At 41.9% G+C, this 20,109-nt stretch overlaps 1 protein-coding gene and 1 long non-coding RNA gene across 2 annotated transcripts in view; both read left to right on the top strand.

The window, feature by feature from the left end:
* The window catches only part of FAM107B (family with sequence similarity 107 member B), a 265,481-nt gene that overhangs the window by 139,009 nt on the left and 106,363 nt on the right, over nt 1–20,109 (top strand). The gene's annotated exons all lie outside the window — the stretch shown is intronic.
* Nucleotides 6,453–19,459, top strand: LOC115900357. Its single transcript, XR_004059994.1, has 3 exons — nt 6,453–6,497; nt 13,162–13,199; nt 19,344–19,459. It is a non-coding gene; the product is annotated as an uncharacterized LOC115900357 (long non-coding RNA).

Genomic DNA, 20,109 nt, shown 5'->3' with positions numbered 1-20,109 from the left:
ATCAGTGAGCTTCCTCTCTCTCTCTTTCTCTCTTTGTCATGTGAGAACACAACAAGAAGGTGGCCATCTACAAGCCAAGAAGTGAGTCCTCACCATAACCTGACCATACTGGCACCAAGATCTTGCACTTCCAGCCTCTAGAACTCTGAGAAAATGAATTTCTGTTGTTTCAGTCACCCAGACTATAGGATTTTGTTATGGCAGCCTGAGCTAAGAGAGCCAGTCATTTGAAACTAGCCTAATTTGGTTTTGCATCTATTCTAATAGTTGTCTAATCCAAGTACAGAGCTCAGCGCAGCAAACCAATGTTGGCTCAAATTAATCAGAAGTCTCATGTGCCAGAGGACCCCAAAATGCATTTTATCTATTTATCTGTCAAAATTGGTACTTAATATGTAGCTTGGAAATTGTAGCTGTTAGAAATGGAAATTACCAGCTTAGTTATCATATCTACCTAAGAAGAAACTACAGAAGCTGGTAGGGCTTTGTTGATGATCAATTACATTATTTAAGCAAACACATTTGGTGAAAGCACATTTTCCCCTTCTGCTAAAGCTGCTAGGAAGAAAAGCAAAGTAATCTCTTCATGTGTGAGACAAAAGAACATTCACCTAGCAGGACATTATAGAGCCACCATAAATCCTTTGAGTCCAAGCCAATTTGGAAGTGGAAACCATAGATAATTATGCTAGGTTAAGGGGGAAACAATTAAATCTAGATTAAAACTCCTTTAAAGCAAATTTTTTTCTTTAAAAAAAGGAGAAGAGGTGAGAACTGGGCAGTCCCCTTGAAGAAAAGGAATGTGCCAATATCCTTTGGGAGTGTTCTGTCTCTTCTGGATGCTAGCCCAGGAATCATTAACTAGCTGTGTGACCATGAACAGTTTGACTATTTTGCTGATCTGAGCCTCAGTTTCCTTATCATTAAATTAAGGGGTTGAGATGTACCATCCATCATTCCAGTTTTCAAATTCTGTGATATTAACTAGGATTTATGCAAGGTGATATCCTAGGGAATCCAGCAGACAAGAAGAAAATCCATTGGTTTTATTTCACTTGCAGGAAAGCACCTCTTTATTATCCAGTATTTGCCACTCAGCTAGGTCACCTTGGGCCCATCTCAGAGCTCTATTGGTCCAGAGTTGACCAGTTCTCTGCTTTGTTTCCAAGAGAACTCAAGCAGATGGGAACCTTCCTCAAGAGATGTGGATCCAAAGAGTGTTTACTTTGGATATGCTAAAGTGATCAATGGAGGCATAGGGAAAGAACAGCTGATCACCTTCTACCATTCTAGAAAAATCATTCATTTGTGCACCCATTCATTTCACTGGCACTCACTGAGAGGCAGCATAGCGTGTGGTTAATGGTTCAGGCTCTGTATTCAGAAGCCCTGCGTTCAAATTCTGGTTCCATCACATATGCCTTGTGGCCTTGAGCAAGATATCTAATTGCTCTGTTCCTTCATCTATAGTCCTCATCTCAAAGGCTGGTTGTGAGGGTTAAATGAATTACTAAATGCAAAATATCTGTAACAATGCCCAGCTCATAGAAATTATTCAATGATGAGTATGGATTACCATGACCAAGCTCTGTATTATTGACAGATACAGATGGGATCTCTGAGAGATGTCGCTACGGACAAGATCAGCATCAGCATATGAAGAAGGAAGGGGTGGCAGTTAGGGTGAATTTCATGGAGGAAGCAATTTCATCTGAGTCTTAAAGTTAAGATAAGCCTTTGTTAGACAAAGAAAGAAGGTCACTCCAGGTAGTAGCAGCAGTGTTAGCTGAAGGAGGAAGGTGCAAGTTATGCTTAGATTCAGATGACTGTGCTGAGTGTGGCTGGAGTATAGGAGAAAGGGAAAGCAAGGTGGGAGATGAGGCTGGAAGAGTAAGTGAGGTCATGGAGGGCTCCAAGATGGGGGCAGTCTATGCTCCATGGAAGCCATTAGAGGTGTTTTAAGCTGGACAATACCATAATAAGGAAGCCCTCAGGTTTGCAGCAAGGCTGGAATTAGAATGATAAGGGAAGTGAAGGAACGGGATTGAACTCAAATCCAGGGTCTGGTGGATCTTGGAGGCAGTCTTGAGAGGAAAGAGAAATCTTGTTAATTTTTGCTTATTTCATGATTCCCAGCCCCATATCACTTCTTTATACTAGATTTCCTGACTAGTCCCACATTTGCTGAACCAAAAATTAGTCAGCTTTTCAAATCTGAATCACAATCTTTTAAAAGGGATTTAACACTTGCTATATGGAAAGCACTGTACCCAGAACAGACACAAAGATGTAAAGCATGGTGCTACCTAACCCTAAGGTTGCTGGTCTTGTTTGAGTTCAGAGGAGAAAGAGCTGTCTTTGGCTTTGTTAGTCAGAGAAAGCTGCCTGGAGGAAGTTGTCTTTGAGCTGGATGTTTAAAGATAGATACTATTATTATTATTATTATTATTACTATTTTTGGAGACAGGGTGTTGTTCTGTCACCCAGGCTGGGGTGCAGTGGTGCCATCACTGCTCACTGCATCCTTGACCTCTCAGGCTCAAGCAATCCTCCCACCTCAGCCCCCCAAATAGCTTGGACTACCGGTGGGGTATGACACTATGCCTGGCAAATTTTTTAATTTTTTGTAGAGATGGGGTCTCACTATGTTACTCAGACTGGTCTCGAAATCCTGGACTCAAGCAATCCTCCCACCTCAGCCTCCCAAAGTGCTAAGATTACAGGTGTGAGCCACTGTGCCTGGACAAAGTAGGTGAAATGTTGGTAGACAGAGAACACTCTAGAAGGAAGTAACCACGTGAGCAAAGTTGAGGAAATGAGAATGCAAAAGGAAGGGCACTGAAAAGAAAGTAGTGCAACATGTGAACATGAGACGGTGAGAGCCTAAACTAGGGGGATATTGGCTGCAGCATGGCAAAAGGAGAAGCTGATGTGAGAAGAATTGTAAGGAAGAAGAAAGAGCTCTTGGTCACTAACTGGATAAGGGGTGAGTGAAGGTGAACACTGGGAAATGATTAGGAAATAATCCCTCTGAAAGGCAGGCAAAAATAGGTAGCAGGGATTTTGGAAAGTAAGGTGCTTAATGTCAAGATAAGACCTCCAAAAGAAAACTATTTCTAAGAGGCAGCTAAAAATGTGGATTGGCATTTTGAGAAAAAATTAGCATTTGAGATAAAGTTGAGTCTCAAACTTAAAGGCTACATGCCAACATTGGGAGTAGGTGGATTTTCTGGAGAACAGAAAATTCATTCAAAGAGAAGAGAGCATAATGCTTCTACTTTGACTGGAAACCTTTAAGGCGTTCTACCATTTCTAGCAATATGGAGGACTTTGTAATATGAAACTTATCCAGCTTACAGCAGAAAAAAAAATTCTAACTAGGCCGTACAAAATGTAAGATTTTTGTAAATCCACAGCTAATTGTTAAAGAAAATAATAGAAATTCCCAGGGACCAAAAACAAAGAAGAAACTGAAAACCAGAGTAATAATTTTATAAATTACTATTATCACTGCTCTTGAGGCAGGTCTTAGTGATCTTCGGCTTTGGGTTTGGTGACCATCTGAATTGGGAGAGTATATTAGTTATCTTTGGCTATGTAACATATTACCACAAACTTAGTGACAAAAAAATACAACATGTATTTATGATGTTCCAGTTTCTGTGGGTCAAGAGGCTAAGCATGGCACAACTAGGTTGTCTGCTTGGGGTCTCAAATGACTGCAATCAAGGTGTCTGCTAGGCTGAGGTCTCCACTGGAGAAGAATCCACTCTTGTTGGCAGAATTCAGTTCTTCACAGGTGTAGGTAAGATCGAAAGCTTCTGTTTTTTTTTTTTCCTGGTTGTCAGCCAGGAGGCCACCCTTAGTGCCACATGGGCATCCTAATATACACCACCCCAACATGTCAGCTTGCTTTGTCAAAGCCAGGAAGGGAGTGAGAGGCTCCAGCAAGATGAATAAAATCATCTTGGAATCATGTCCATCCTGTCACTCTTGCCGTCTTTTTTTGTTTGTTTGTTTTAAGACAGGGTCTTGCTCTGTTGCTCAGACTGGAGTGCAGTAGCATGATCACAGCTCATTGCAGCCTCAGCCTCACAGGCTAAAGCCATCCTCTGACCTCAGCGTCCTAAGTAGCTGGGACTACAGGCACCACAAAAAGTTAGTCACCACACCTGGCTAATTTTTGTATTTTTTGTAGGGATAGGTTTGGCCATATTGCCCAGGCTGGTCTCGAATTCCTGGGCTCAAGTAATCCACCTGCCTCAACCTCCTAAAGTGCTGGGATTACAGGCTGGGATTACAGGTGTGAGTCACTGCAGCTGGTCTCATATTCTATTGGTTAGAGCCAAGTTACAGGTCCTGCCTACACTCAAGAGGAGATTATTACTCAAGGGCATGAACACCAGGAGGTAGGGATCGTGGGGGCCACCCCAAAAATTAGACTGCCACAGGGAAAGGCCTGGGTGCTAGGAGAGGCATGGTGTTAGAAATAAGACCCTCGTGAAACCAAGATCTTGAGGAATGACACCCTTGTTAAAAGGGAGACAGCGATAAAGCTTGTCTGTCTCGGCATGCACGCTCAGGAGGAAAAAAGTCTGCCCTGAGAATTCATGATCACAGGTTATGCAATGCATGGGTTTGAGATTTAAGTTTACCTGTAGAGTACAATGACTTCCTAAGTTGAAAAATGAACATACAAAACATCCTAGATCAGTAAATCCTCCAGGACATCTGGCAAAAACAAATGCACAACCTCTTTGGAAAATATGCCCACAATCCTTTGGAAGGATACCCGCAGATAAAGCGGCATGGGCCATCCACTCAAGCAATTCCAAATTATAAACCCTGCAAGGAGCCGAGCCATAATGAGTTGGAGTTCAAGGCTATAGCAGCAGGATTCAACCTCCAAGAACTTGACTCAGTAGAGAGCAATACGCATTATGGGCTGATTTCTCTTCATACCCACTCCCCCACTGCCCCTCAAATTCACATGTTGAGCCCAAACCCCAGTACTTCACCATGTAACTGTGTTTGGAGATGGACCTTTAGAGAAGAGATGAGGTTAAAATCAGGCTGTTAGAGTGGACCATAATCCAGTATTACTGGTGTCCTCAGAAAAAGAGATATTTGGACACACAAGATATATAGTGTTCAATACTTTGCTTTTCTACTGAAATCTGATTCCTTGGTTCTTATTCTAAAATGTAACATCATTACCTTGAGTTACTAAATAGTTCATATACTATAACCCCCAAAAGGAGTTAGAAGTATGTAGAGAATAGGCAGAATGTTTATATTTAGTTATATGGGCATGTAGAAGTAGACATTTCTCTCTCTCTTTCTCTCACTTGCTCTCTCTCTGTCACACACTCCTGGAATTGTTATTGGCTTTTTTTTTTTTTTCTTTCTCTCTCTTTTAACTCCTTTTTAAAACAGACACACTATGGCAAAATCCTGAGTGCTTATCCACCCTATTCTGATTGGGCATAGGATGCCACTATTGTGTATGGGGATTAACTGGTGAAGGTAGCTAGTTTTGAAGCCAAAGGAGCATTGAAGAAGTAGTTGTGCTCCAGGAATTTCAAACTGTGTTGTATGAAACTTGGAACACATTTTCTCATAGAAGCAATAAGATAAGTTATGGTATTATTTCTAGATTGGTGTAAAGACTACTGAGTTCATCGTGCACCTGACTGCACACGAGCTATCATTTATCACAGTGTTTCAGTGGAAAACACATTCCGGTCGGGCACGGTGGCTCACGCCTGTAATCCTAACACTGTGGGAGGCCGAGGCGGGCGGATCGCTTGAGGTCAGGAGTTCGAGACCATCCTGGCCAACATAGTGAAACCCCGTCTCTAATAAAAATACAAAAATTAGCCAGGCGTGGTGGCAGGCACCTCTACTCAGGAGGCTGAGGCAGGAGAATTGCTTAAACCCAGGAGGTGGAGGTTTCAGTGAGCTGAGATCACGCCACTGTACTCCAGCCAGGGAACAGAACGAGACTGTGTCTCAAAAAAAAAAAAAAAAAAAAAAGTAAGAAAAACACATTCCAAGTTCCAACCAGGGCGATTTGAAACCTCTTCTTAGAGCAGAACTAAGGATGTGTGCAACTGACATTTTGAATAGAGTAGAACTCCATGGTGTGGGGCTGTCTCTTATAGTGAAAAAAGGGATATCCCTGCCATATCCTAATCACACACTGGAGGGTCACTGGCAGAGGGGATTGATTTTTTTCGTTGTTGTTTTAATAAGTAATGAACAATAGCTAAAATCTCCATTTAGTTATTTTAGCCTTAGGTGGGCTGCTTGAAATCTAATGGTTGCAAGCAAAGTTTAGGGGTCAGCTAAGCATTTGGGCAGAGTTCCTGCAGAGAATTTAGGGCTTCCTGGTTTCTTGCTCCAGTTCTTCTTCTGCATATTTCTCCTCTTCCTTTTCCAGCTGCCATGGCCCCTGACTGAGCCCCACCCTAGTTCTTCAGGCCAAGAAGACTGAGGTTTGTTCCTTTCTTTTTCTTTCCCTCCCTCTTTCCTACCCTCCATCCCTCCCTCCTCCCTCCCTTCCTTCCTTCTTTCCTTCCTTCCTTCCTTCCTTCCTTCCTTCCTTCCTTCCTTCCTTCCTTCCTTCCTTCCTTCCTTCCTTCCTTCTTCTTCTTTTCTTTTCTTTTTTTTTTTGAGACAGGTTCTCTCTCTGTTGCCGAGGCTGGATCGCAGTGGCGCAATCTCAGCTCACTGCAGCCTCCGCCTCCCAGTTTCAAGTGATTCTCCCACCTCAGCCTGCCGAGTAGCTGGGATTACAGGTGTGCACTACCATGCCTGGCTAATTTTTGTATTTTAGTAGAGACGGGGTTTCACCATGTTGGCCAGGCTGGTCTCGAACTCCTGACCTCAAGTGATCTGCCTGCCTCGGCCTCCCAAAGTGCTGTATTATAGGCGTGAGCCACCGCACCCCGCCAAGACTGAGGTTTCTATCCAAGTGTTAGACACACACCCTGCCTAACTCTGCACCCCCACGCTGATGGCATCATCTGACTTTAGGCTAAAAGCTGCAAAAATGGGAAACTCAGCTAATGCCATCCTCCTCCCAAATGTAGACCCTCCCTGCTCCAGTTTCTGCCTGCTTTTGGTCACTCGGATAGTTGGTTTGGGTTTTATTTTTTTTTGTTTGTTTTGTTTTGTTTTGTTTTTTTAAGCTGGCAGTTGTTTTCTGTGGGAGAATTAATTTCATCATTACTGGAAGCAGAATTTCATCAACTTTCCCTCTATTTACTCCCATCCTCTTGAAAACCTATTTCCGTGTGAACAAACCCAGCTTTGCCTGCCTGTTTTCCAAAATTTGGACACCAAGCATATATTTTGAAATTATTTATTTATTTATTTATTTTGAGACAGAGTCTTGCTCTATGGTCCAGGCTGGAGTGCAGTGGCACACTCTTGGCTCACTGCAACCTCCGCCTCCTGGGTTCAAGCAATTCTCCTGCCTCAGCCTCCTGAGTAGCTGGGACTACAGGCGCTTGCCACCACGCCCGGCTAATATTTTTTTGTGTTTTTAGTAGAGACGGGGTTTCACTGTGTTGGCCAGGATGGTCTCAATCTCCTGACCTCGTGATCCGCCCGCCTCGGCTTCCCAAGGTGCTGGGATTACAGGTGTGAGCCACTGCTCCTGGCCTGAAATCTTAAAAGTGATTTCATATCATTTTAAAAATCAATAACAGTGTCTTAAAAGCATAACTCAATTAGAGGCAAAACATCACAGTCTACTTTATAGCACTATGGAAAGCCTGCATGAATGTTACCGTGCCCCTTCGCTTTAGAGCATGTGAGTTGAGGCTTGGTCATTACAACTTGTTTTATCTCTTCCCTAAGTCCTATTTATGCTCCACAAAGTGATGTAATGATTGACCGGAAAAAGAAACATTTGAAATTTCTTGCTATATGGGAAGCAAAAGAAATATGAGATTAATTTTGAAAACCAAGTGTCTGTTGAATCAATATCTTCTCTAGCTGCCTTATGAAAAAAAGTTGTCAGGTTGCAGATTGGAAAATTATCATTCTGAGATTTGAGGATTAATAAGGGATTTGTTTACATTTTATTGACTGGCTCAACAAAAATTTGTTAGACCCCTACTGAATATTATTTAATTTAGTTTATCTAATGAAAGCTAATTTAGTATTCTGTGGATTATAGATTAGCTGGTATATTATGCTTTCATTCATCAATAAATAAATATATTTTATAAATGTAATTAAGTTAATGTAGGAATGAATCAATGAAATGATTTAATCCATCATTAAATTCCTACTGGTTATTCAAAGGTACTAGAAGATCTTGGAACACCTTCCACAGTATTAGGTTGATTAAGTTTCTGCAGAATAGTTTTAACAACAATTATATCTTGTATAGTAGTATTTGAAAACCAGGAGTCTATGTGTATATGTATTGCTTCTCTTAAGGAATTATGTAGATTCTCTTTTCCATTAGTTTCACAATCAAGGACTTAGGTAAATTACACATGATCCCTCTAAGGGGGCCATCACTCAGTGAGGTGCTTTTGACCAGCTGTATGATTTTTTTTATTTTTTATTTTTTTGAGACAGAGTCTCTATCACCCAGGCTGGAGGGCACAATCTTGGCTCACTGCAACCTCTGCCTCCTGGATTCAAGTGATTCTCCTGCCTCAGCCTCCTGAGTAGCTGGGATTACAGGCGTGCACCACCACGCCCAGCTAATTTTTGTATTTTTTTGTAGAGATGGAGTTTCACTATGTTGGCCAGGCTGGTCTCGAACTCCTGACCTCAAGTGATCTGCCCACCTTGGCTTCCCGAAGTGCTGGGATTACAGGTGTGAGCCACTGTGCCCAGCCTCCAGCTGTATGATTTTAAATCATTGCTCATTCCTGCAAATGGGTCTCCAGCTTCATCTCTGAACCCCTTCCCTAGTTGACATTTCTTGCCCTGCGCCACCTGTCTCTGTAGTCTACTAGTGAGGACCCTCAATCACTTTGTGATATCTTGTGTCTCTCCCTTCCTTTCCCTACTTCGGACACTATCTTTTCTCTCCCAGCCTTTCTTTGTACTCACTCTTTCCCTGAGAAAAACTTTCTTTTGGGTTTTTTTACGTAATAATTCTTAGATGCAGATTTCTGAATTCTGTTTTTTTTTTTTTTTTTTTTTTTTTTGAGACGGAGTCTCACTCTGTCACCCAGGATGGAGTCTGGAGTGCAGTGACACAATGTCAGCTCACTGAAACCTCTGCCTTCTGGGTTCAAGGGATTCTCTTGCCTCAGCCTCCCAAATAGCTGGGATTATAGGTGCACACCACCATGCCCGGCTAATTTTTGTAGTTTTAGTAGAGACAGGGTTTCGTCAGTGTTGGCCAGGCTGGTTGAAGTCCTGACCTCAGGTGATCCGCCTGCCTTGCCCTCCCAAAGTGCTGGGATTACAGGTGTGAGCCACCTGCGCCCAGCCAGATTTCTTAGTTTTATCAGAGGATTCCAACGGTCCTAATGGCTCAGGAACCTGCACTATTTTTCGTTGGCTACAACCTGTGTAGTCGCATGGCAAAACCTACCTTACAAAGGCCGTCACTTGGCTTAATGCTCGGCTGTCACCCTCTGGAAATGCCTAATCATTTGGTGACAAAGGGCCACAGATTTCCATGTTGCACTGGACCTCACAACCTGGGTAGCCAGCCCAGCATTACTGAGAAATGCTCATGGCAGGGGGTTAGGAGGGGTGCAATTCACGGGGGAGCCAAAGGGCAGAATCAGGGCTGATGATGAAGTAGCTGGAGTGGGGGCCCAGGAGGTTAGAGAAGGAAAAAAGAGGGGTCATTTTTAGTAGTGCTCACTTTTCCCCTGGAAGTCTCCTTGAATTGCAGGGCTAGGTTTGGGATGGGGCATGGTGGTAGACTTCTTGTAAATCAATCAGGAAAATGATCAAATGGTCACAGTCAATTCTGATCTGTTCTTAAGGAATTTCTGCCAAATTCCAGAAAAGTAATCTGTCTCTAAAAATAGATGGATTCTAAAAGTTGTGCTGTAGAATTTACACCCTGGTTCATCTTTTCCATATAAACAGGTAACCCAATATAAAAGGAAAGACAAGATTAGCCCAGTAAACCAAGACAAATCTTGTCCTGACATGGTACTTTATATGGATGTTGGCTAGAAGGAGATGTTCTGGTGGCAGTTCACGAAAGAAATCCTGGAAGAGCAAACTAGGAAGGGGACTGTGATGTAGTTCTGTTGAAGGGATGATGGGATGCTGCCCAGACCCAGCCAGGGAATATGCACTGAGTCTCATCTGTGAGAAAAAAGATGTGAGATAATTACAAACTGTCCCAGTGAGAAAAGAGTCTGTTTATCCCAATAGAAAGGTTTTTGTAATGATCAGTACAACAAAAAGAGAGTCAGGGTTTAGATGACAAATTCATGCCTTTCTGTTTGCTTTTCATTCATTGTTTCGCTGGCTCTCAATACATGTAAAATAATAAAAGTCCATTAGGTAAACCATTTCAAACAGACTAGATCCCTTTATATTCATAGAATTCAGACAATAGCATTTGAAGGTCCTTTACTGATGCTTTACTTTATTTTATTTTAAAATTTTTGTTTGTTATTATTATTATTGAGACGGGGTCTCCCTCTGTCACCCAGGCTGGAGTGCAGTGGCACAATCATGGCTCACCACAGCCTCAACCTCCTGGGCTCAAGGAATCCTCCTGCCTTAGCCTCCCAAGTAGCTGGGACTACAGGCTAATGCCATCATGCTTGGGTAATTTTAGGGGTGTTTTTATTTTAGAGGCGAGGTCTCACTATGTTGCCCAGACTGGTCTTGAACTCCTGGGCTCAGCCTCCTAAAGTGCTGGGATTATAGTCATGGGCCAGCCCAATGTTATTTTTTTTAGAAAACACAGAACTGACTGCTTTTAAAGAGAATTAACTTCAAAACATAGTTTTGAAAGGGAAACTAAGAAATATATAACTTATATTCCCTAAGAAATATATAACATATATGTAAAATTCAACTCTGCCTAAGTGCATTTCTTTTTCTTGTTTGTTGGGATTCTTCGGGAGCAGTGGGCATTTGTAGGCAATTCTGTATTTTGCTAATGATCACTTTGGTAAATATTGCAATTCAGCTATTTTTTCTGCAATTCTATTTCCATCTTTTCTCTTTTTTTTAGCATCAGGAGAGAAGCAAGGCATAGTGAATTGCATAAGTATGTCTTAACGTTGTATATGGGACATAAAGTGCTTACTTTAGGTGAAGCTGCTGAAGTGAGCAAGAGAAATATACATTTTGCATGTTTTCTTTTTTCTTTTTCTTTCTTCTTTTTCTTTTTTTTTTGAGACAGTGTCTTGCTCTGTCACCCAGGCTGGCATGCATTGGCCTCTGAAAGTGCTGAGACTACAGGCATGAGCCACTGTGCCCGACCACATGTTTTCTTAAAATTCTTGATTCTTGCCCTGAGATTTAAGTGCGGATAACAGGAAATTCTTCAGTGAAGGAAACTCCTACGTATACACAGCATCCTGTGGAAGGAGACAAAGCTCTATCAAAGTTGCACGTGATAAATATTGTTCATTTGTTGTGTGACATCAAATAAGATATATCCATTTTCATGTATGTTAAGGTGAAAGTGTGTTTGCACTTTTGTCATTCATGTGGTTTTTTTTAGTATTAATATTTGATTTTAAAAAGTAAATGTAAAAACCATTATTTTTTCTTAAATGTATATATTTTGCCATATATAATAATAATAAGTTTTAAAAATTATTTTTATATCCTTGGTTAATATTTGGTTCCACTTAGAAACTTAAACTCCTTTAAACATCTTAAATTGCATTCATATTTATAAACTTTATATATTTAGTTTTCTTTCTAAATCCTTCAAGTTTTTAATACAACTTCCCTGAGACTTGTAATACAAAGCTAACATATATATATAATATATTCATAAACATTTATGTAAACTTTAATTCCCCTACGTTTTTCCAGTACTGTTTACAAATTTGGTTTTATTGTGTCAACTTAGAAGCATGAGTCTAAATCTATTAGTCATACCAAATTATTTTATTTTGTTTTGTTTTATAGAGATGGGGTCTTGCTATATTGCCCAGGCTGGTCTCAAACTCCTGGGATCAAGCGATCCTCCTACCTCAGCCTCCCAAAGTGCTGGGATTACAGGTGTAAGCCATCATACACAGTTCCCAAATTATTTTATACAATACAAACATTTAAAATATAAGGCATGCACAAAACTATTCCCTATAGTAACACACAAATAATACTGTGATTTAGTTAATCATCTTTAGAATTGACTTGGATTTTACTCACCAAAAAACCAATTACACTATCCCACATTCATTTCACTTATCTTTCTAAGAAGTTTACAAATACTTCCCCAAGGGAGTTGGGGTTTCCATTCCTAGCACATTGGTGTTACCTTCTCAGAGACTAAGTAGCACATAAACTGGGAAGATCCATTTGGTTAGGAAAGACAGAGCTATGGGCCAGGTGTGGTGGCTCATGCCTGTAATCCCAACACTTTGGGAGATCAAGGCAGGTGGATCACTTGAGGTCAAGAGTTTGAGACTAGCCTGGCCAACATGGTGAAACCCCATCTCTGCTAAAAAATACCAAAAAATAGCCAGGCATGGTCGTGGGCACCAGTAATCCCAGCTACTCAGGAAACTGAGGCAGGAGAATCACTTGAACCCAGGAGGGGGAGGTTGCAGTGAGCTGAGATCACGCCACTGCACTCCAGCCTGGGCAACAAGAACGAAACTCCATCTCAAAAACAAAAAACAAAAAAACCCCAGAAAAACAAACAAGCAAACAAACAAACAAAAAGACAGAGCTATGGACCTCCAGCATCACTTTTCTCACAAATAGACTGCTGTATTGACTGTTTTATAATACTTGTAGCTTATACCAACCGTGGACTCCAAGTCCGTGTCTTCTGCCCTAAGCCCTTGAATTCACTTACCCTTTGTAGTTACTCTCAATTATATCTTCTGGTTAAGGCAAATTATATCCTGTGACCTTCCTTCCAAACCCCAATTCTGATCTCCCTCTTTGTGCCACTCCCTCACTGGATTCAACCAACCTGTTAAATGCTTCTTTCTACTCTGATTTTTTTTTTCTTTTCTATAGAGAAAGAAAAAACCTGGGGATTTCACTTTGTCCTCCAGGTGAGGATGCAGATATGTGATCCTAGCTCATTGCACCCTTGAACTCCTGGGCTCAAGCGATCCACCTGCCTCAGCCTTCCAAGGAGCTGGAACTACAGGTGTGCTGCACCATGGCTAATTTAAAAAATTTCTTTGTAGGCCGGGCGCGGTGGCTCAAGCCTGTAATCCCAGCACCTTGGGAGGCTGAGACGGGTGGATCACGAGGTCAGAAGATCGAGACCATCCTGGCTAACACGGTGAAACCCCGTCTCTACTAAAAATACAAAAAACTAGCCGGGCAAGGTGGCGGGCGCCTGTAGTCCCAGCTACTCGGGAGGCTGAGGCAGGAGAATGGTGTGAACCCGGGAGGTGGAGCTTGCAGTGAGCTGAGATCCGGCCACTGCACTCCAGCCTGGGCAACAGAGCGAGACTCCGTCTCAAAAAAAAACAAACAAAAAAAAATTTCTTTGTAGAGATGGGGTGTTGTTATATTGCCCAGGCTGGTCTCAAACTCCTGGCCTCAAGTGATCCTCCTACTTTGGCATCCCAAAGTGTTGGCATGACAGGCGTGAGCCATTGCACCCAGCCTCACCTCTGTATTCTTTTTACATTCTATCTTCCTATCTAGCAGAGCTGCTATTTTAACAGATATTTGTATGATTTTAACAGGTATTTCCATGACATCCTTTAGATTCCGCAGATCTTCTCCTGCCTGTTTATCCCTATGGTCCATTTCTAAAGTCATTCTAATGATAATATTCTGAATATAACATTAAACAGCTTGGGATGGAGGAAATTAGGACTGAGATGAAAATATGTTTTGGTAGAATCAGATTGCAATACTTTAAGAATTAATAACATCCATTTAGGAAATTTTCCTTTTTAATCTTATGGCCACAATTTAGACTGCTGTTCAAACCTTGGTAATTTACCTAAATTGCCCTGTGGTAATTGGTGCCTGGCAGGAACTAGGTCCACCAGTGTCTGTCTTGTAAATATCCTGTTTGAAGCGCACCTTCAGGTTATGGTCATATCTAATTAAGAGCGTCCGGAGAAGGAAGAGATGTTGATGAGAAGAGGGAACATAGCCATTTGGTGCAGAAGCAAATCAGGATACTAAATGAGGATTTAAATCCAGACGTCCAAAAGATAGAAGGAGGCACAAATAGATCATGTGGATGCAGATAAAACATTAAACCAGAGGCCATCGATGATGTGCTCCGTAGTACTTTTTATGCACGGCCAAAGAGCTTTGCTCAGATACATGGAGTCTCTTAAAGGAACCAAGCAGCACAACACAACTAATACTATAAAATGATCCATCTCAAGTTCTGCAGTTTGTTTCCGTGAAAGTCAGGTCCTGTGATCACTAACAGCCCAAATGAGAAACCAAATGGCAGAAGTATTGTGAGAGACTATGCTCTCATGCACCTAAATTCCAAGATTTCCAGCTCTTAGACAATTGCACAGTCGGACTGAAAACTGTAAAATTCCCTTCAAATATAGACCAGCATTGTTTTTATTGTTTATGTAATGAATCGTATATTGAAGACAGAGAAGAAGGGAGCGATCTCAGTGAACTCAGGCTATATGAAGAGGGTCCTCTGTAAATCCCAGGCGACCCAGGGGCTGGCAGTGACCGGCAGTGACCAGCCTTCAACAGAGTAAATAAAATCGTCACCATAAGAGAAGATGGCTTTTCTCTTCTCTGCTTTGCCAGCTTCAAAACAACCACGGCCTTAAAAGAGTCCCAAGTGTACTGGGGGGGACCATGTCCCAAGCCTCCCCTTGGCTCTAATGAGGGAGGAGGAAGTGCTTTGCTTTGATGTACAAAGCTGTATGTTCTCTAACGATGTAGGCAACAGATCAGATTCCATTACGACTTCTCCTTTCAAGCCTTGATTATTCAGCAGCCCTGTTGAAATTAGCTTTTTTTTTTTTTTTTTTCCATGAGCAGCTGCATGGAGGTCAGATGGTTTTGCGTGTTGTGTTGTACTGGATCTGTCTGGGCCAAAGCACTCTTGAATATTTACTTAATTCAATTATCCTTCTGTGCCACTTTTTTTTTTTCCTTCTAAGCAATAGCACTGGACTCTGAAACCATGAGAATTTCACCGTAAAAGTGACGAAGAAATTTGATCTGGATTGTAAAACGCAGCTCAGTTCTAACAAGAGATAAATCCTTCTGTCCCTTCCGCCTGTTTCTCCTGCACGCGACATTAATGCCTATTTTGGCACACCATGTCACAGCTGCCAGGCAGAGCTGGTCCCTCCTGTTTCCCTGTTCTTATGAGCTCCCTGCAGAGCTGCCAGGACAGTTGTACTCATGGCTGTCAGGCCCTGGCTGGAGCAGTTACAAAGGCTTTTTCTCAGAGCAAGGGGCAAGCTCTGCTCACTGTTCTGGGGATGTGTTTGGGACTAGATGAGGCGTCATCAGAGAGTCAAATAAGAAGAAAGGAAGGATGACTTTGAGACAAAACAGAGATTTCATGGCAGGTTGAAAAATTCCCAGGGCTGGGAGGGATACACACACACACGCACACACACATACACGACATTCCTTTTCTTTTTCTTTTTCTTTTTAATGAGACAGTCTTACTCTGTTACCCATGCTGGAGTGCAGTGGTGCCATCTTGGCTCACTGCAACCTCTGTTTCCCCAGGTAAACGGAGGAAGCCTTGATTATTCAGCAGATTACTGAACGATTCTCCTGCCTCAGCCTGCCAAGTAGCTGGAATTACAGGTGCATGCCACCACCCCGGCTAATTTTTGTATTTTTAGTAGAGACGGGGTTTCACCATATTGGCCAGGCTGGTCTCAAACTCCTGACCGAAAATGATCCACTTGCCTCAGCCTCCCAAAGTGTTGGGATTACAGGTGTGAGCCACCACGCCCAGCCACACGTGGCATTCTGATCAACAAAACTGTTGTCATCCACCTAGATCAGTGGATTACCCGAGTTTCTTACCCTTGAATATTTACTGATCAAGAGAAATGAACTTCCTTATGTAGGTGCTTTCTGTTTCTCAGACCTCTGTATCATTGATTTAACAGCTCCACCCGCTCTGTTTTTCTTTTCTTATGTTTGCCAGCTGCTTCAGTTATTTTATGACATTTGTCATGAGTGCAGCTTGTTATGCTCAAGTACGAAAACTGACTCAGGGACGTCAAATTCTTTGGGAATTGACCCTCCAGTCTTTTTTTTTTTTTTTTTTTGAAACAGAGTCTTGCTCTGTCATCCAGGCTGGCATGCACCGGCACAATCTCTGCATATTGCAACATCCTCCCCCTGGGTTCAAGCAATTCTCCTACCTCGGCCTCCTGACTAGCTAGGATTACAGGTGCACACCACCACACCTGGAGTATTTTTGTATTTTTAGCAGAGATGGGGTTTCACCATTTTGGCCATGCCAGTCTCCAACTCCTGACCTCAAGTGATCCACCCACCTCAGCCTCCCAAAAGTGCTGAGACTCCCCCTAGTTCTTTTGATTTCGAGATGGGGCAGGATAGACAAAGCCATGGGCCAGTGGAAACTGTCTTGGTCATTTCTTCTCCAGCTTTTCCCACCAGCCTTGGGACAGCTTCCACACTTCTCACATCTTCTGATGGGTTTCATGGTTTTATTCATTGTCCTTATAGCCACTCCACTGTCTGTATAGTTAATAGATCTCTTTCAAAGCCTCTAGTGGTTTTTCAATGATCCTCTGTGGGTTTCGTGAATTGGGCACCAGCTTCCCTCACCTGCCTCTCCATGTTTTGTGTTTGCTAGGAACCCTTTAGGAGTCAGTACTGTGGTTGTTGATGACACGAGCAACTGATATATTGTGATGCGCCATTCTTCTGAAGAAGGCTTTGTAACAAATGTTGGCATGTTCATTGAAATAGTGGTGTCTTCACCAGTGTTCAGCGTTGATGTTGAGAAAGATGAGTTTGACATTCTCATAGAGTGACTGAAAAATTAAGGAAAATGAGTTGTTTTATATGCCTTTAAGATACAAAGCCCAAATGTGAGCGATTTACTTATTTATTTAAGAAAGAGTCTCTGTCCCCCAGACTGGAGGGCAGTGGGGTGATCTCAGTTCACTGTGACCTCTCCCTCCCAGGTTCAAGCAATTCTTGTGCCACAGCCTCCTGAGTAGCTGGGATTACAGACGTACACTACCATGCCCAGCTAATTTTTATATTTTTAATAGAGATGGAGTTTCACCATGTGGCCAGGTTGGTCTCAAACCCCTGGCCTCATGTGATCCGCCTGCCTCGGCCTCCCAAAATGCTGGGATTACAGGCATGAGCCACCGTGCGGGCCCAACTGTGAGCTAATTAGCTTGAAGCCTGAGCTCTCCCGACTCCTCCTCTGAATACGTGTGCTTCCTTTGTGCCCATCTCAGCTCTCTGTGTTGGTCAGCCTCCTTTGAATGTCTGTGCCTTTTCGGTAGTAGATGTTTTAACAGATCTCTACTTAGCCACAGTTGGGATGAACTGTCACCTTAATTCCCTATGTAAGATGCACAGGATGCATCCTGTGGCCTGCTGGACTCCTGCAGGTGATAAGCTGTTCTCCACCTACTTCTGTGGCTACTGATTGAGTTGTTTGCTTAAGAAGAATAAGGTGTGTTTGCCTCAAACTTGTTCTGCTGGTTGTTATTTTAATACTGTTATATAATTAAACATTAAATCAACAAAACATGAACACCAAAAGAAAGAGGGTTGTGATGATCAAAATCAAGTCAAATGCTTTGAAAAGAATGAACATGAGCAGCTTAAAACAAAATGCTGTCAAGTTAGGTGTGGGTAAGAGAATTGTATCAGATGGATAAACTAGTATCAGTCAAGAAGAATGCTTTACTCAGGTTGCTTTGCAATTCTCTCCACATTCCTGCTCCCCTTTGAAGAGGCAAACTAGAAATTGTGTAGTTAATGAATGCATTAGGAGTGTGATTTCTACAGGAAAGAAATCCCTGTGATTTCTACGGGAACTCCAATTAGAAGATTTTTGGTTAAAGGAAAATGTTGAGTCTACAGTCAAATAAACTGGGACACAAATGCTCAACATATGTTTATGTTAAATTAAGTGTTTAAGGCATACATTATGTTTCTATAATTTCCTGTTCTGATGAACTGACCCTGTACTTGAATGAAAATAGCCAATAAGAGGGTTTCTAGTGTACAGAAGCTTTAAGGTGTTGCTTAGATGCCTTCTCCAGGAAGCTTTCTGACTTTCTCTCTCTGACCTGGTTTAAGAATCTCATGCCTGTAATCCCAGCACTTTGGGAGGCTGAGGCAGGTGGATCGCAAGGTCAGGAGTTCAAGACCACGTGGCCAACATAGTGAAACCCTGTCTCTACTAAAAATACAAAAATTAGCTGGGCATGGTAGTTCGCACCTATGGTCTCAGCTACTCAGGAGGCTGAGGCAGGAGAATCTCTGAACCCGGGAGGCAGAGGTTGCGGTGAGCTGAGATCATGCCACTGCACTCCAATCTGGGCAATAAAGCGAGACTCCATATAAAAAAAAAAAAAAAAAAAAAAAAAAGAATCTCTGGCTCCCAGGTGCTTGTCCATCACAGCATTTATTGTATTATGTTTGTTCCAATGTCTGTCTCCTCCACTAGGCTGTAAGTCTGCTGAGGGCAGTGACCTCATTTTTCATCTCCATATTCTTAGGTCCTGACATACTGTCTGGCCCCAGTTGGATGCATAGATGTTTATTGAATGAAAGTTGAAAGATGGACTTTATTAAATGTGTTGATGGAAAAGCCAAGATGAAAAGCCAGGCATGTTACTTCATGGAGAGACTGTGGAAAAGCTTTGTTGGTATAAGGGGTCATTTTTTAGGGATATTTAAGATGCATGTGATTAGTTGGAAGGGAAAAGACCTGGAATCAGAGAGCAACTTGAATATATTTTGTGGTTAGTGTTTGTTGACGTGGCAGACCCTCTCTTAACTGCAAGGTACTTTTGTACATCTTTTTTCACCCTGAAGAATTTTTCCTTCCCTTTCTTTTTGCTCTCCAAGAGTCATACTCCGCTTTCAGCAGCTAACAAGCGAGCTGTGGAATGGGGCTGCTGCCACCCGATATTGGCTGCGAAGGCCTCAAAAAATCCAAATCCTCTTTCCAATCTTGTTTATGCTCCTTCCTCTGTTCCCCAACTTCAAATCAACAGATGCTTCTCGTCTGGGAACTTATGGGAGTTCTCAAGGCCATGTATCCTGTTTCTTTGAATAGAATTGCAGCCTGACTAAGGTAAGAATTAGTTTCCTTTTTATCTTTTATATTCTTTAATTCCTTGTCTTCACTCTTTAATCAAATGTCTTGTTTTAATTTTTCCTTGCCCTGTGGCATTGGCTTATGGGTAGCCACAAAATGTCCCATTTCATATACGTTTTAAAAAGTGGACCACAGGTGGAAATATTTTATCCAAAGGGAACATTATAGTTCGAACACTTAAGATCTAGAATCAAAGAGTCTGCAGTAGGAGTCAGTCACAGAACACAAATAACAGGGGCACAGTTTGACATAAAAATTTAGAAATGAGTCTACGTAATATAAACAGCAGTTTAATGTTGCCTTCAAAATACTGAAATGTGAAACCAAATCTCCTTCTCTTCACTGGCTGTGGACGTGCCTCTTCCCCTGGAATTCCCTGAAAAGAATGCCAAATTTAAAAAAACAGAGAACCTAAGAAATAAAATGGTCTTTATTACAAAAGACATGATTATCTACATTAAAAATCCCAAAGAACTATTTTAAAAATGACTAAGAACTATAATATGTGAGTTTGTCAAGTTCATAAGATACAAGGTCAATCTGTGGGATCAACTGTATTTTTACATACAAGCAATAAATAATTTGGAAATTGAAATTCTAAAAATGTATAATTTATAATAACATCAAAACAGAGAAACACTTAGGGATGACTTTAACAAAAT

This window comes from Rhinopithecus roxellana, chromosome 11 (genome assembly GCF_007565055.1).
Source record: "Rhinopithecus roxellana isolate Shanxi Qingling chromosome 11, ASM756505v1, whole genome shotgun sequence".
NCBI lineage: Eukaryota > Metazoa > Chordata > Mammalia > Primates > Cercopithecidae > Rhinopithecus > Rhinopithecus roxellana.
Note: the sequence above shows the minus strand (reverse complement) of the source record. Positions and strands in the feature narration are given on the sequence as shown.